We start from the raw sequence: 7,662 nt of genomic DNA, 5'->3' as shown, positions 1-7,662 counted from the left end.
AGTGTGAACAGGTGCTGTATGAACACCTTTTTAGTTTCATACTAAATTTTTAAGGAGTGACCAAGTAACTGAGTAGTAGAGGTATCAAGCGGTGGGTACCGGTTGTTCCCCTTTATTCGCCAATGTTTGTTGGCTTTTAACTCATAGGTTGTTAACCTAGCAGGAGTAGTGGTTGAGAGCCCCTGTTTTCTAAAAACAGGCGGACGACTCATACCTTTTAGGCTCCATACTAAGTTTGAGAGAGTGACTATGAGTTAACTTTGGTGTTACTCAGTCGCTGTCACTCCTGCTTGAGTAGTAAAGGTACCAGGCGGCGGAGGCCGGCTGAATCTTTTGATTCGCCAATGTTTGTTGGCTATTAACTCAAGAGGTACCCCCTACATTTATCCCAAGTAATACAGGCGGTCATCTGACTCAGATGTCAACTGCTACCACTGGTTTGGTTAGTGATAGAGTTATCCTTGTCTCAAAAACGGCTACGTGGTTGCCCTTGGGGACAGTCGTATAGGTGCCGTGTAATTAGTTTATAGAGCAATGTTCCACCCAAAAGGGAGCTGCTCTCTGCGACGAATTTCATCCGGAGGGATGCCGCCGGACGCCTGCTATGATGTTGGGACAGGTCGTATTAGTTTAAAGATTGGATCAGTTGGCTTGGCGCCTGGACTGATCATTCGGCTTGTGGCCTTGGTTAGTTCTTGGTGAACGTATGTGCTAAGTAAGAGGAGGGTAGCCGCCTGTTTAGGCACAGGGTCGGCCAGGCCCTGATCATTTTTAGCTAAGTATAAGGGGGGTGGCTTTGTGCTTTGGAACCAGTCGGCCCTCTTCTATGGAGAGTAGTCGACTATATATCCAGACGGCATGCCCCTATGGTGATAGAGTAAAATATTCAATGGAGAGTAGCCGACTGTAAAGGTACAGACGGCATGCTTTGAAGATAGAGTAAAATACTCAATGGAGAGTAGCCGACTGTAAAGGTACAGACGGCATGCCCCTTTGATGATAAAGTGAAATACTCAATGGAGAGTAGGCGACTGTAAATGTATAGGTGGCCTGCCCCTCTTAAGTAAGAATAAAAATTAAACATGGAGAGTAGCCGACTGGTTGTCAGTAGGCATGCCCCTCTTAAGTAAAAATGAAAACTGAGTATGGAGAGTAGCCGACTGTTTGTTAGTAGGCGTGCCCCCCTTAGTACATAATTGAATATTAAGTATGCAAACTTTTATTAAGTAGCCCTTGACTATTTATATCATTCAAAAGAAATATTTCTTAAGATTATCTGCATTCCAAGTTCGAGGCAACGGTTGGCCGTCTGGTGTTTCCAGACGGTAGGTATCGTCCCTGACCTCTTCACAGATTCGGTAGGGTCCTTCCCAGTTGGGAGTTAGTTTTCCAGACTCATTAGCCCTTCCAACTGCTTCCATTTTTCTAAGTACAAAGTCCCCCACTTTGAGTGGACGCCTGTGTACTTTTTTATTGTATGATCTAGTCATTCTCAGGCGGTAAATTTCATGGCGCAAGACAGCATTGCCCCTCCTTTCAGGAAGTGAGTCTAATGCCAGGCGCATGGCTTCCCAGTTTGCCTCTTCGTCATATAGCATTACTCGAAGAGTCGGCTCGTAGTGTTCTATTGGAAGAACAGCTTCCGCACCATAAGTTAGGAGGAATGGAGTTTCTCCAGTCGCCCCTTTTTCAGTCGTCCTAATGGCCCAGAGAACATGTGGTAATTCTTCCGCCCATAGGCCGCCTGCTCGTTCAATCTTTTTCTTGAGACCGTCTGAGATGATTTTATTAAAGGCTTCTACCTGGTCGTTTGCTTGTGGACGGCCAACAGATGCAAAGTAGTGTGCAATTCCTTGGTCACCCAACCAGCTTTTGAGAACAGGCGTCTCAAATTGGGGACCATTATCAAACACCATAGACATGGGAACCCCGAACCAAGTGATGACATTTTTCCAAATGAATGAAATTACATCCTTCGTCTTGATTCCCTTTACAGCCTCCGCCTCTACCCATTTAGTGAAGTAGTCGACGGCAACAAGTATGTACCTCCTTCCGCCTGTAGCAGTCGTATATGGACCCAGAATATCCATGCCCCACTTAGCAAACGGTAGTGGGCTATGAATGGTAGTGAGGTCAGTAGCCGGACGGTGAATTAGCTTGCCAAACCTTTGGCACTTGTCACATTTTTTCACCATCTCCATTGCATCTTCTTCTAAAGTAGGCCAAAAGTAGCCCTGCCGCCTTGCCCGTTGAGCAAGCGTCCTACCGCCTATATGGGAAGCACAGTAACCAGAGTGAAGATCGTCTAATATCTCTCGTCCCTTTTCTGGAGTAACACACTTTAAGAAGGGTTGAAGGTACCCCCTTTTGTGAAGTTCTCCCTTTATTATTTCAAAACTGGTTGCTCGTTTTTTCAGTGCTGTCGCCTGTTGATGATCATCCGGCAGGGTACCGTTTGTCAGATATGCCCTGATTGGATCCATCCAGGTTGAGCTTCTGTCTAGGATTCCAATAGGGTCTTCCTCGATGCTTCTCTTCTCCATTACTTCCCAAAAAACAGTTCGAGGAGTATCACAGGAGGCGGATGATGCTAATTTTGAAAGTGCATCCGCCTGGTTGTTTTCTGATCTCGGCACTTGGGTCAGATGGAAATCCTCAAGGGAGCCGACTGCTTGTCGGACCGCCTGTAAATACTTGATCATGGCCGGATGGGTTGCTTCGTATTCGCCATTGTACTGACTCACTATCAATTGTGAATCGGAACAGGCGTCTATTTTTCTTGCCCCTGTCGCCTTGCACATGCGGATTCCGACTAGTAAAGCTTCATATTCTGCCTCATTGTTTGAGGCCTGAAAACTGAAGCGTAGAGCATACTCGTACCTGTCGCCCTCTGGCGACTGACATATGACGCCTGCTCCACAACCATTTGAAGTAGAGCTTCCATCCACATATACCTTCCAGACTTGGTCTGGAACTTGAGAGTCAGGAGGACGAGTCATCTCAACAATAAAGTCAGCAAAGGCTTGCCCCTTCACTGCTTTTCTAGGCTCGAAGGTAACTTCGAGGCTCTGTATTTCTATGGCCCATTTGATCATTCGGCCCGACGACTCCATGATGGTCAGTGGCCGCTTGATAGGTTGGTCTGTATACACGACGACTGCATGTGCCAAAAAGTAGGGCTTCAATTTTTTAACAGCCATGAAGAGTGCAAGACCAAATTTCTCCACTTAGGGATACCTCAACTCGGCATTTTTCAGTACGTGACTGACAAAGTAGACCGGGAGCTGACAGCCGTCTCTTTCAGCAAGGAGAACAGCGCTTAACGCATGATCAGAGACGGCCAGGTACATGTAGAGTACTTCTTTGGGCAAAGGGCTGACCAGCCTCGGCAAGGAATGCAAGTGAACTTTCAATTTCTGGAAGGCCGCCTCAGCATCCGGCCCCCATTCAAACCTTGCCTTTTTCTTAATTGCCTGGAAAAAGTATAGGCATTTGTCGCCTGATCGGCTTAGAAATCTTCCCAAGGCCGCCAGACAACCTGTTAACTTCTGAACCTCTTGGATGGTACGAGGCGACTGCATGTCGATGACCGCCTGCACCTTCTCAGGGTTCGCCTTTATTCCTCTCTGATTGATAAGGAATCCGAGGAATTTCCCAGACTCAACTCCAAAGAAACATTTCCTGGGATTGAGCATGACATGGTGCCGCCTGAGTGTGGCGAAAGTTTCTCGGAGGTCCGACAGATGATCTTTCTGAAGTTTAGACTTGACAATCATATCATCAATATATGCCTCAACATTTCTCCCAATCTGATCAAAGAACACAGTGTTTATCATTCGCTGGAAAGTGGTCGGGGCATTCTTAAGACCAAACGGCATGACTGTGTAACAGTATAACCCCTGATCAGTGACGAAGGTCGTCTTCTCCTGATCTTTCTTCCATAAAGGAATTTGATGGAAACCAGAGTAGGCGTCCATAAAGCTCATCAAAGCATGGCCGGCTGTTGAGTCGACCAGGTTATCAATTTTAGGAAGAGGGTAACTGTCTTTGGGGCACGCCTTATTTAAGTCTGTGTAGTCTACACACATTCGCCAGGTGCCATTCGGCTTTTTAACAAGCACCACATTTGCAACCCAGTCTGGGAAGTAACATTGCCGAATGAACCCTGCATCAAGTAATTTTTTAACTTCGGCGGCTGCCGCCTGACTTCTTTCTTCGCCATGGTTCCGCTTCTTCTGCCGTACGGCTTCTTTTTCGGATCCACGGCCAGTTTATGTACCGCCAGATCAGGACTAATGCCTGGCATTTCATGGACTTCGAATGCAAAGATGTCCTTGTATTCTTTCAATAGTTTGTGAAAGTCGTCACCCAGGTCCCTTAGAGCAGTCGTCCCAACCTTGATTGCTCTGTCAGAACGCGAGTTATCTAAGATCAGGTCCGTATGCTCACCAGCCGGCTGAGGGCGGAATTCATCCGACCGCTCCTCTACCAATGATTGCTATTTTCTGTCTTTTCTTGCGGCCCCTGTCTGGGATTCCTTTCTCTTCTTGCCGCCTGCTTCTTGAACAGGCGCACTCTCCTTGACATTGTCAAGGTCTATTTTTCCACCGCTCGACCCAGTGGCCATAACAGTGGGCTTGACATCCGAGAGATAGCACTCTCGGGCCATCCTCTGATCTCCCCTTAGGGACCCGACTGTTCCATTATCCCTCTCAAACTTGAGCAACATAAGAGATGGGATTATAACAGCCTTGGAATTATTCAGGGTTGGTCGTCCCAGAATCATGTTGTAGGCCGAGAGTTCTTCTACTACCAGGAACTGGACTACCATGTGTCGTCCTTCCCCTTTTTCGCCCAGGCGGATGGGTAAATCCACTCGTCCCACTGGGTGGACGACTCCTCCTCCAAACCCTACTAAAGGGTGGGATGCCGGATGTATGCAATCAGTCTGATATTTTAGTTTCGACAGACATTTGCTACTGATGAGATCTCCTTAACCATGATACGACTGAGTATGCCTCATCGAGGTATTTCGCAGACTGTCTTGGAAGTATGAAGTAGAGGCCGACTCTGACAATCGGTCACTCTTCTTCTGCTCTAGCAGTAGCCGAGCGTCTGTGTATGTTTTCCTCGACCCGTCCGCCTGAATATGACGAACTGGTTTCCTATTTCCTGGAGTAGGAAAACGGTATTTTGTGAAATCAAGAGCAGACGACTTCTTGTTGATCAACTCTTGAATTTCTCCCTTGAAGTCCCTCATGAAGGTCATGAGTTCGTTCCTTGTGATGGGAGCAGACCCATTAGTCGGAGGATCGTCCAGGGGACGTCTCTCTTCAGGATCCGGTACAAACGTGGGTGCCATCTCAGAAGTACTCTCCCCACAGACGGCGCCAAAATGTTTCGGGGTTTTCTGATGTCCTGCGGGAGAGTTACAATTCCGAGACTGGAACCGGACGCCTGTACCTGCAAAACAAACGGATGCTCCGGATGGTTGGAGATCCGCCTCCGACGGTCAAGTTAGTACTTGATTAAGGAGTAATTAATGCGGAAATTAAAGTGATTGGATCTCTCTAGGTGAGAGTGTTTAATGTGTGTAATCTGCGTTGTTCGCGTCCCCTCCCTTAATGAGGATTAAGGGAGGTATTTATAACCTCGGGAAACGTGCCAATCTAGGTTTAGGTTAACCTTGGGCTGATTGGGCTTCCCTCGGAAGTTGGGCCTAGGTGACCGGCTTCTCCATTAGGCATGGAGTATGCCACGTGTCATGACATAATAAGTCCAGGGTGGACGAATAAGCGTGTGCCACGTGGCAAGCCCTGAGAGGTCCAACTGGGGGACACTTGGCAGGGCCTGATTGGCCCACGTGGCGCATTTCGATTGGTGGGAGCAAAATCCCCTAATCAATAGCTATGCGAACCTTTTTCCTCGACCATGAGTATTGCAAGTTCTCTTGTTTGAGTACTAGTCGTTTTGATGTTGTCAAACGTCTGTCGTAAATGAGGATTATAACGACAACACTCAGGCGACTAGGTCCTCTTAGTAAGGGAAGTTTATGGTTCAACACTGGGAATGTCCCCCTATTAACAATAGGGAATATATCTTTGTTGTTTACAAGGCCTCTTGAAGAGCGAGACTGTGAAAATGCATGGTCGTGCTCGGATGGATTTTATAAATCATCTACTTATTGACAGTCAAACTCTAACAGTCAAACTCGGGAATTGAGAAACACTTATATCGTTCATTACATCTTCCAAATTAACATCAATTATGCAATTACAGATTATCTTAGACGAATTAAGCTTCGGAATCTTCCTTTGAGATTATTTTGTTGCCCGATAAAATCTTCGCATGGGAATTTCTTCAATTGACGTTTGGGGAAAAAATGTTAGGGGGGAGGGTTATATAAGGAGGAAATTAATTGAGAGTTTTTTTTTATGGGTACTAATTTTCAAATGGCACAATTATGGGGTAGTAAATGACAAATTTTTCATTTATATTAAAGTATTATCAAGAATTGTACCTTTTACTGTCTTTTATATGGATTTGAACTTTAAATGAACCTTGATATGCCTTCATTGAAATTAGTTGAGTTAAATTAGACTTTAACAATGCTTGAATTGACTTGAAAAGGGAGCGTTTAGGATGTCTAAGAAGGGTTTATGGCTAGAAATACTATTTTGTTATTGTGTTGCTTATTCGTGGTTAAAATCAAGGCTTGAGGTTTATTTATATAGGCAACAACGAAGGAATGAGGATTGCAACAAAATCGATAAACCTTGTGTTTCTATTGAAGCCATTGCACCACGATGGCCACTAGCATGCTACTTTGCATACTAGCATAATGAACTGGTTTCATCGTACCCACCAACTTTGTAATGTAGTCCGTTTGCGTTGTATTTATTATTCAACAGGTATTTTGAGCACTATGCGCAAGTGCGAGTGTGGTACGCTTGACCTAACTTTTTTTATAAATGCAGCATTTAACTTAGGGCTTCGATTTAGGATTTTGAACGAAATTGGCCTATTTTAATGGGGTTTTGAGTTTTGTTGGACCTACTAAGGTATATTTAAGGGCTTAAATTGAGTTTGGACTGGGCTTAATTTGGATTTGAACTAGATTTGAATTGCTTGGAGCTTCATATGGGGTAATTTGAGAGATAATAACTAGCATTTCTTTAGAGTTTTAAACCAATTCAGAGGAGTTGTACTTTTCAATCATCGGGTATTTTTGGAAAGCCATTTATTGGTGACTACATTAGCAATTTTATCATGACCTGTTTCATCATCATCAATTAAAATAGATATTTTATAAAACCTTCTTGTACGTAAGCTCTCTTAAAAGTGGGAGCATTCTAGAGCAAAAGTATATAAACCTCCACAAGAAGAGTTTAGAAGCATTTAAAACTAGGAGGTATCTAGGGTAGGGATTTGGAAGTCTATAAAGTATTGCCATTCTTATGTACTCAGCTTCCTCTGTTCCCTAATTTTTTGCCCCGTTGCAAATATATGAGTCAAACTTTAATAGTTTTGACCATAAAATACTCTTAATCTATAAGAGATAATATAGTCATGTGTAATTTTGTTGGATTCAACTCACTATATAATTTATTAATAGCTAGGTTTTATAATTTTTACACGTATGAAAATGAAGATAAAATCATT

Source organism: Chenopodium quinoa, unplaced genomic scaffold (assembly GCF_001683475.1).
Source record: "Chenopodium quinoa cultivar QQ74 unplaced genomic scaffold, ASM168347v1, whole genome shotgun sequence".
Lineage (NCBI taxonomy): Eukaryota > Viridiplantae > Streptophyta > Magnoliopsida > Caryophyllales > Amaranthaceae > Chenopodium > Chenopodium quinoa.
This window is presented reverse-complemented; position numbering follows the sequence as displayed.